The sequence below is a fragment of the Pipistrellus hanaki genome (genome assembly GCF_964339955.1).
Source record: "Pipistrellus hanaki genome assembly, chromosome: 5".
Classification (NCBI taxonomy): domain Eukaryota; kingdom Metazoa; phylum Chordata; class Mammalia; order Chiroptera; family Vespertilionidae; genus Pipistrellus; species Pipistrellus hanaki.
Genome location: NC_140507.1, coordinates 70605005 through 70612974, shown reverse-complemented (window position 1 = coordinate 70612974; position 7970 = coordinate 70605005).

Here is a 7970-nt window from a genome sequence, read left to right as displayed (position 1 = left end):
AGACTTGAGGCCTGCTTCAGGGGGGGCTGGCCCCAGCCTTGGTGGGTCTAGGAGTCTCTGTGTTCCGGCAGAGGTGGGTTTCAGGATAGTTAGACAGGGGCCCGGTGAGAGCTGCAGTGCCAGTGTGAGGTTCTAGAATTCATAGCCACTCGCTGGGTGCCAAGGAAAAGACATACAGACAGTTCTGGCTGAGGATTGGCCAGGCCTCCCTGGTCCCTCTGGGAGTGATACCTGGACTGTGTCTTTGGAAAGGCCACTCAACCTTTGCACAAATGGGGCTGTTGACATGGGTGATGTGGGCATTGGGGCATTCAGCCAAGGCCTTGGGACAAAGCATGCTGGCTTGGACACTTATTATGGCCCAAGAGGCAGGGCTGGGACCGGGAGTAGGACAGCTTGCTCACAGCCCTTGGGCCAAGTCCACATGGATCCTAGAGATGAGTGGGAGATGGGGTAGGAGACTAAGGGATCTGAGAGCCCAGGGGCGAGGAAGTTGGAACGGGATCTGACATCCTACAAGGGCTACTGCCCCCTCCTATTGGACACCTATAGGCCTGGCTTGCAAAGTCCTTCCAGCCTCCAATATTTTGGACATTTTCTTGACTGTCCCTCACCCAGTTACACAGGACTTTGACAGTCATTGAAGCCCCTATTTGCAACCCTGAGAAGAGAGGTGAGTCAGAGCTTGCAGGCTGGACTCCCTTGGCTGAGGCTGGTCTGGCCTCTTGGAGAGGTGGCACAGTGGGGACAGGTTCCTGGTCCCAGGAGTCTGACCCCTGGGAAACAGCTGTCACCAATTGTTCTGGGTGTGGCTGTCCTGTGGCCACGGACCAATCACCACAAACTGGCTTAAAACAACACATGTTTATTTTCTCACAGTTCTAGAGATTAGGAGTCTGACATGGTCTCAAAGTATGTCATTGGGGGCCATTATTTTGTCATTCTAAAGATCACAATCAAGATTTTAAAATACAGCCGAAACCGGTTTGGCTCAATGGATAGAGCATCGGCTTGGGGACTGAAAGGTCCCGGGTTCGATTCCGGTCAAGGGCATGTACCTTGGTTGCAGGCATATCCCCAGTAGGGCGTGTGCAAGAGGCAGCTGATTGATGACTCTCTCTCATCGATGTTTCTAACTATCTCTCTCCCTTCCTCTCTGTACAAAATCAATAAAATATATTTAAAAAAAAAAAAAAGAAAAAGATTTTAAAATGCCAAAAAAAAGCAGATTTGTCCAAATGGTTTGATGCCTCCAATGTGCCAGGCTTGAGATAAACGAATTAACAACAGCCATCACCTCCCCGGCACATTCGAGTGGCTCAGCCCAGGAACCTTCACTGTGATCTCCAAAACCCCTCGGTGGCAGCCTCCCGTGTTCCCTCTGGAGCTGCTGCCACCAAGGTTTACAGAAGCAGGAAGGAGCAGGATCACTCCATGGTCATCTCAGCTAATAAACTTTTGCTCCTTTTATTACTGAAATTAATTGGCAACATTCGATTTTTAATTTTAGGTCTCTGGCTAAGGGCCTTTGCAAACAGGGATTTCCAGCCAGTGAGGGCTCTCAGGAGCCCGTGTCACACCCTTCACACCCTGTGGCCCAAATGATATATTCCCTGGGGGACAGGGAGGGACATACCCTCCTTTGGGTAGAGTTTAATTGGCTCTTCTCCCAGGATCGTGGAAATGGCTGAGGAGATTCTCAGCTTCCCTGAAGACTTTCCTTTCCGCCAGGCAGCCCAGCTCCCGCAGAGCCACTGGTGCCAGCCAAGCCCTACCCAACAAGCAAGAGGAGGCCAGGAGGGGGCGGGAGGCTCTGATCTCACCCAGGTCATCCCAAACCCCAGGACCTGGCCACACCTGCTCCCTCTTCCGGGAAGGCACCCTCTTGGCGGGCTGGGAGCCAGTTCACATTCATGTTACTGATATGCTTGGCTGTCCTCAGCCATTTCACTGTTTTCTAAGTTCTGTGTCTTTTTTGCCTTTTATGCCTCCCTTAGTGTGTGTTTTTGTTTTGTTTTGCTTTGGGTTTGTTTGGGGGTTTTTTTGCAGTCAAAATACTAGAAGTCTTTTTTAAAATGACTTTTCATTATATTTATTTTTGGTGATTTTCTTAGAGGGTCTTCTAAGAAGCTTACTATATACATATGTTATTTTTGTGGAGTTTTTTTTTTTGTGTGTGTGTGTGTGTGAGCACAAACTCTGAGCTTTATTTCACTGCAAGTGATGTTACCTATGTACACATTTTTTTCTTTCAAGTTAACTGCTGAAATTGCCCTTAAAGAGACCACATTGTAAAATGTATTTACTTACTAATTTATTAAATTTTCCTGTCAATTGACACATTCTGTATGGAGCCTTTCAAGGAAGTTTTGAGAGTTTATTTACAATCACCAAAAGCAGGTGGTTCTGTAAAACTTATAGGTAATTGTAGGCTCCTTAAATTCACAACATATATATATATTTCAACATTTAAACAGAAGCCCAGCAATGTTAAAATATGTACACAGATAATTTAATAAAAAATAAATAATAAATAAATAAATAATAAATAATAAATAAACAGAAGCCCATTTTCTTCCAAAGTAATCTTCTCCCACTTTCTCATAAAAAGAAAAGAAAAACAACATTCATAGTTTTAAAAACCAATATTATACTGAACCCAAATCAAGGTTTCTTTACAAATGATGTATTTTTCCAAAAAGTTTAAAAGACATCACAGAATAATCTGATGTTAAAGTAAATACTCTTACCACAGCAGAGTAATTTAGAAATATTGTGCAGTATGTTAACACACCCTATTTATGTAGTACATGGTTGTATATGTGTGTTTGGTTCTTTTCCTACACTCGTTTCTGTTTATTATGGCAAAGGTGAAAACGCCCCCTCCTCCACAACAGCAACCAGTAAATTTATCCCAAAAAATAACTCGGAACAAAACAGGACTGTTTCAGAAAAAAAATACAAAAGGAAAAGAAAAATCTTTACACGAGTTTTAAATCCTATTTCAAAACAGAAGAACAACTCCATCATTGGCCTCAGGGCCCAGCCGGGGTCCGGGCCAGCTCCGAGCGCGGACTTGCTGTGCTCTAACCCGTGTCCATCCTCGCGCGGTCAGCGTCCAGCTGGGCCTCCAGCTCCTCCGCAGAGACCTGCTGCTCCAACTCCTCCTCGGGCGCCTCTCCGGTGCCGCCGCCGCCCAAACCTCCGGATCCCCGGTTTCTAGGCGGGAATCCCGCCTGTTCACACCGCTGCGTGTGTCTGACCGGAGGAGCTGCATGTCCACGGGGCAGCCTCCCAGGGGCGCCGCTGGCTGGTTCCTAGCTTTCAGGTCTGCCTTCTGCTCAGCTCGCGTGGGCTGCTCCCAGGCTGCAGCCAGACGGGCTTAGTGCACGGCAGCCTCCAGAGCCCCGAATTCCGCAGAGTTCCTGGCATCAGCGTCGGGCACCGGAAATGCAGGTTAGACACCAGCCGTTTCCCACCCGTCTCCACGCGGCGCCACCGCCAAAGCCGCTGTCGAAAAGGTCCTGTTGCCACTTGTCAGGAAGTTGTTTCCGGCGGTTGCAAGGCCCCGGCCGGTTCCGATGGGCCCGCGGACCCGGCTCCCTCACCAGCGGCCCGCACTCTGCACCGCGGCCTCCCCGGAAGCCAGCCCGGCCTCGGCCCAGCCCCCGCAGCCCCCGCAGCCCCCGCTCAGATTAATGATGTTCAGAGACATGTCCATTTTCTCCGCCATGGCGGGCGCGGTGTTCGCCGTGTTTTTGTTTTTGTTTTTTAATGTATTTTTGTTGATTTCAGAGAGGAAGGGTCCGGCGGCAGAGATAGAAACATCAATGAGAATCATTGATTGGCTGCCTCCTGCAGGCCCCACACGGGATGGAGCCTGCCCAGGAATCAGACCTTAACCTGGTTCATAGGTCAATGCTCAGCCACTGAGCCACACTGGCTGGACTAGTTGTTTTTGTTGTTTTTTTTACTGTAGCAAAATGCACATCAAATTTGCCATTTTTCACCATTTTTCAGTGCACAGCTCAGTGGCATTAAGTACCTTCACGTTGTTTTGCATCCATTCCCACCATCTCTAGGACTTTCTCATTTTCCAAAACTGGAACTCTGTCCACCGAAAACACTGTCTTCCTGCCCTGGCCGGTGTGGCTCAGTTAGTTGGACATTGTCCTGTGCACCAAAGGGTCACAGGTTTGATTACCCGACAGGGCACTGTGGGTACAAGATCTGATCAGAGGCCACTGACAAATGTTTCCCACATCAGTGCTTTTTTCTGCCTCTCCCTCTCTAAAACCAATGAAAAACATATCCTTGGATGAGGATTAAAAAAACAAAACAAAAACACACTAATTCTTCCCCACCCTCCCCAGCCCTGACTCCCACCATTGTGCTTCGTTTTTTCTTTTCTATTTTTTTTTCTTTTTTTTTTTTTGTTAAATCTTAACCCACGGATATTTTTCCTTTGATTTTAGAGAGAGTGGAAAGGAGGGGGAGTGAGACACATCTATTGGTTGCCTCCTGCACACACCCGGACCAGAGCCCAGGGACCTGCAACCAACGTTCTTGAAGAATCAAACCTGGGACCCTTCAGTCTGCAGGCCGACACACTATCTATCCACTGAGCAAAGCTGGCCAGGGTTGCTTTCTTTTTTTTCCCTTCAGTTTGTTTGTTTTTTTTTCAAGAAAAATAATTTTAAATATAATGTTACATGCAATAAATATTAATATCTCAAGAAAACTAGTTACATGTTGCCGAAACCGGTTTGGCTCAATGGATAGAGCGTCGGCTTGGGGACTGAAAGGTCCCGGGTTCCATTCCGGTCAGGGGCATGTATCTTGGTTGCGGGCATATCCCCAGTAGAGGGTGTGCAAGAGGCAGCTGATAGATGACTCTCTCTCACCGATGTTTCTAACTCTCTATCTCTCTCCCTTCCTCTCTGTACAAAATCAATAAAATATATTAAAAAAAAAAAAAAGAAAACTAGTTACATGCAATAAACACCAATTATTCAAGAAAAACGAACTTACATATAATTTTACATGCAATAAACATTAATATTTTAAGAATAAAAGGATTTTGAGTATAATAATATTACCAAAACTGTACTGACATAGTATATCACAAAAGTGGTAGGAAATATTAAAAATCTGCAAGTAACAGGATTACCTCTATTAATTGGAGTATTTAATCCATTTACATTTAGGGTTATTACTGAGAGATACTTATTTATAGCCATTTTAATTCTGTATGGCTAGGTTTCTCTCTGTTTCTTCTCAGCATTTCTTGTAATGCTGGCGTGGTGGTGAACTCCTTTAGCCTTTTTTTTTTTTTTTTTTTTTTTGTCTGGGAAGCTCTTTATTTGACCATCTATTTTGAAGATAGCCTTGCTAGATATAGCAATCTTGGTCTCAGATTCTTGCTTTCCATTACCTTGAGTTCTTCATGTCATTCCCTTCTGGCCTGTAGAGTTTCTGATGAGAAATCAGATGTCAGCCTTATGGGAGCTCCTTTATAGGTACAGTGGTGCCTCGCATAAAGAACGCCTCGCACAGCGAACGCTGCACACAACGAACTTCATTTCATGATTCATACAACGAACTTCGTTTCACACAACGAAGTCGCCTGAGCTTCCACGATCGCTGCCGATGTATTGCATCCTTCCGCGCAGGCACTGCAGGCAGTCGTTAGTCACTGCGCTTAACTTAAGCACGTATCGCGGCAATCGTTCTTCATTACGAATTAAATCAAGCACGTATCACGGCAGTCGTCCTTTTAAGTTAAACTCAATACACTGTATCCGGATTCAGCTGAAGCAAACAGGATCAACGATCTTTACTCCGATACTCTTGTCGGTTATTTCCGGCAGATGTTGGAGAAAAGAGAAAAACAAACGACTTTGGACAGGTTTTTCATGAAACCATCGGCCAAAAAGCAGAAAATGGATGAAGATGTGCAAGATTCGGTAGACTCTACTTAGTCTGTCTTAAAATTAAAAAAATGTGTGTTTTTTTTAAAAAAAATTATGTTTTTAGATGTATCTAAATAAAAATAATAACAAAAAATTATCTTTTTTTATGTCATCTTAGCATATTTTATGCTACAGAACGAATTATTTTTTTTAACATGTATTGTTATGGGAAAACGCGTTTCACATAACGAACTTTTCGCATAACAAACTTGCTCCTGGAACTAATTAAGTTCGTTGTGTGAGGCACCACTGTAACAGTTTTCTCTTGCTTCCTTTAAGATTGTTTGTCTTTAATTTTTGACATTTTATTTTATTAAATATGTTTTTTTTTATTGAGTTTTTACAGAGAGGAAGGGAGAGAGATAGAGAGAAACATCGATCAGCTGCCTCCTGCACAACCCCTACCAGGGATGTGCCCGCAACCAAGGTACATGCCCTTGACCTGAATCGAACCTGGGACCTTTTTTTTGTGTGTGTGCGGCAGGAAAGCCACTGCCTCAGCCTCCAGGGATCAGCTGCCTCCTGCACAACCCCTACCGGGGATGTGCCCACAACCAAGGTACATGCCCTTGACCTGAATCGAACCTGGGACCTTTTTTTTGTGTGTGTGGGGCAGGAAAGCCACTGCCTCAGCCTCCAGGGCGCCCTACCATCAGGCCCGCAGGGTGGGGCTTGGGCAGCGCTGAACCAGCTGAGGCTCATTTATTGCCAACAGAACCTGGGACCTTTCAATCTGCAGACTGTCGCTCTATCCACTGAGCCAAACCAGTTTCGGCTGTTTTATGTCATACTTTATCTCAGACTGTTCTTTTTTCATAGTTACTATATCTTTTTTCATATTATTAAGTATTTTTAACATCATTACTCTGAACTTTGTTTCAGATAAACTTCTATCTCTGCCTCATTTATCTCTTCTGGAGAATTCACTAGTTCTTTCATTTGGTGGCTGTTTCCTTATTTTGGTTGTCTGTTTGGGTTGGTGACTATGTTTTAGGTAGATCTTCTATACCAGCAGTCACCGACCTTTCTTACCTCACAGACAACCTATAGTCCATGGACCACTGGTTGGCGACCACTGCTCCTTTACCTCTCAATCTCTAGTGCAGGGCAGTGTTAAAGGCTGTTTGGCTAATTGGATCAAGCAAAGACTCAAAGCCTCCAGATACCGCCTCTGTCCACAGACTAATAGGATTCCATCTTTTTCTTTTTTTTTTTTTAATATATTTTATTGATTTTTATATAGAGAGAAAGGGAGAGAGATAGAGAGTTAGAAACATCGATGAGAGAGAGTCATCGATCAGCTGCCTCTTGCACACCCCCTACTGGGGATATGCCCGCAACCAAGGTACATGCCCTTGACTGGAATCGAACCCGGGACCCTTCAGTCCCCAAGCCGACTCTCTATCCATTGAGCCAAACCGGTCCCGGCTTTTTTTTTTTTTTTTTTTTTTTAAATAAATATATTTTATTGATTTTTCACAGAGAGGAAGGTAGAGGGATAGAGAGTCAGAATTATCGATCAGCTGCCTCCTGCACACGTCCTACTGGGGATGTGCCCACAAGCAAGGTACTTGACCAGAATTGAACCTGGGACCTTTCAGTCCACAGGCCAATGCTCTATCCACTGAGCCAAACCTGTTAGGGCAAGATTCCATCTGAGTTGCCTGCCACCAGCCAGGCAATGGTATTTTCAACAGGATTGGGCAGTTGCTTCTGCCTCCAGGTTAATTGTTACTTTTAATCTCTTAAGTGGCCTTGGTGCTAAATGTTTTCCAATGGGGTGTATCCATTATATTCATCCCCAGGCCAGGCAGTGGCCTATGAGGGAAAGATGTCCTCCGCTGTGTGAGGGGATGACTCAGCCCAGGAAACTTGTGTCTGCCTTCTGAGCTCTCTCCCTTGAGTCCCCAATCCTGGGTTCGGCTCTCACAGCTCCAGTCCACTTCACTGTCCCTCTGCCAGAGCACAGGGAATTTTTTTTTTTTTTAAGATATTTTA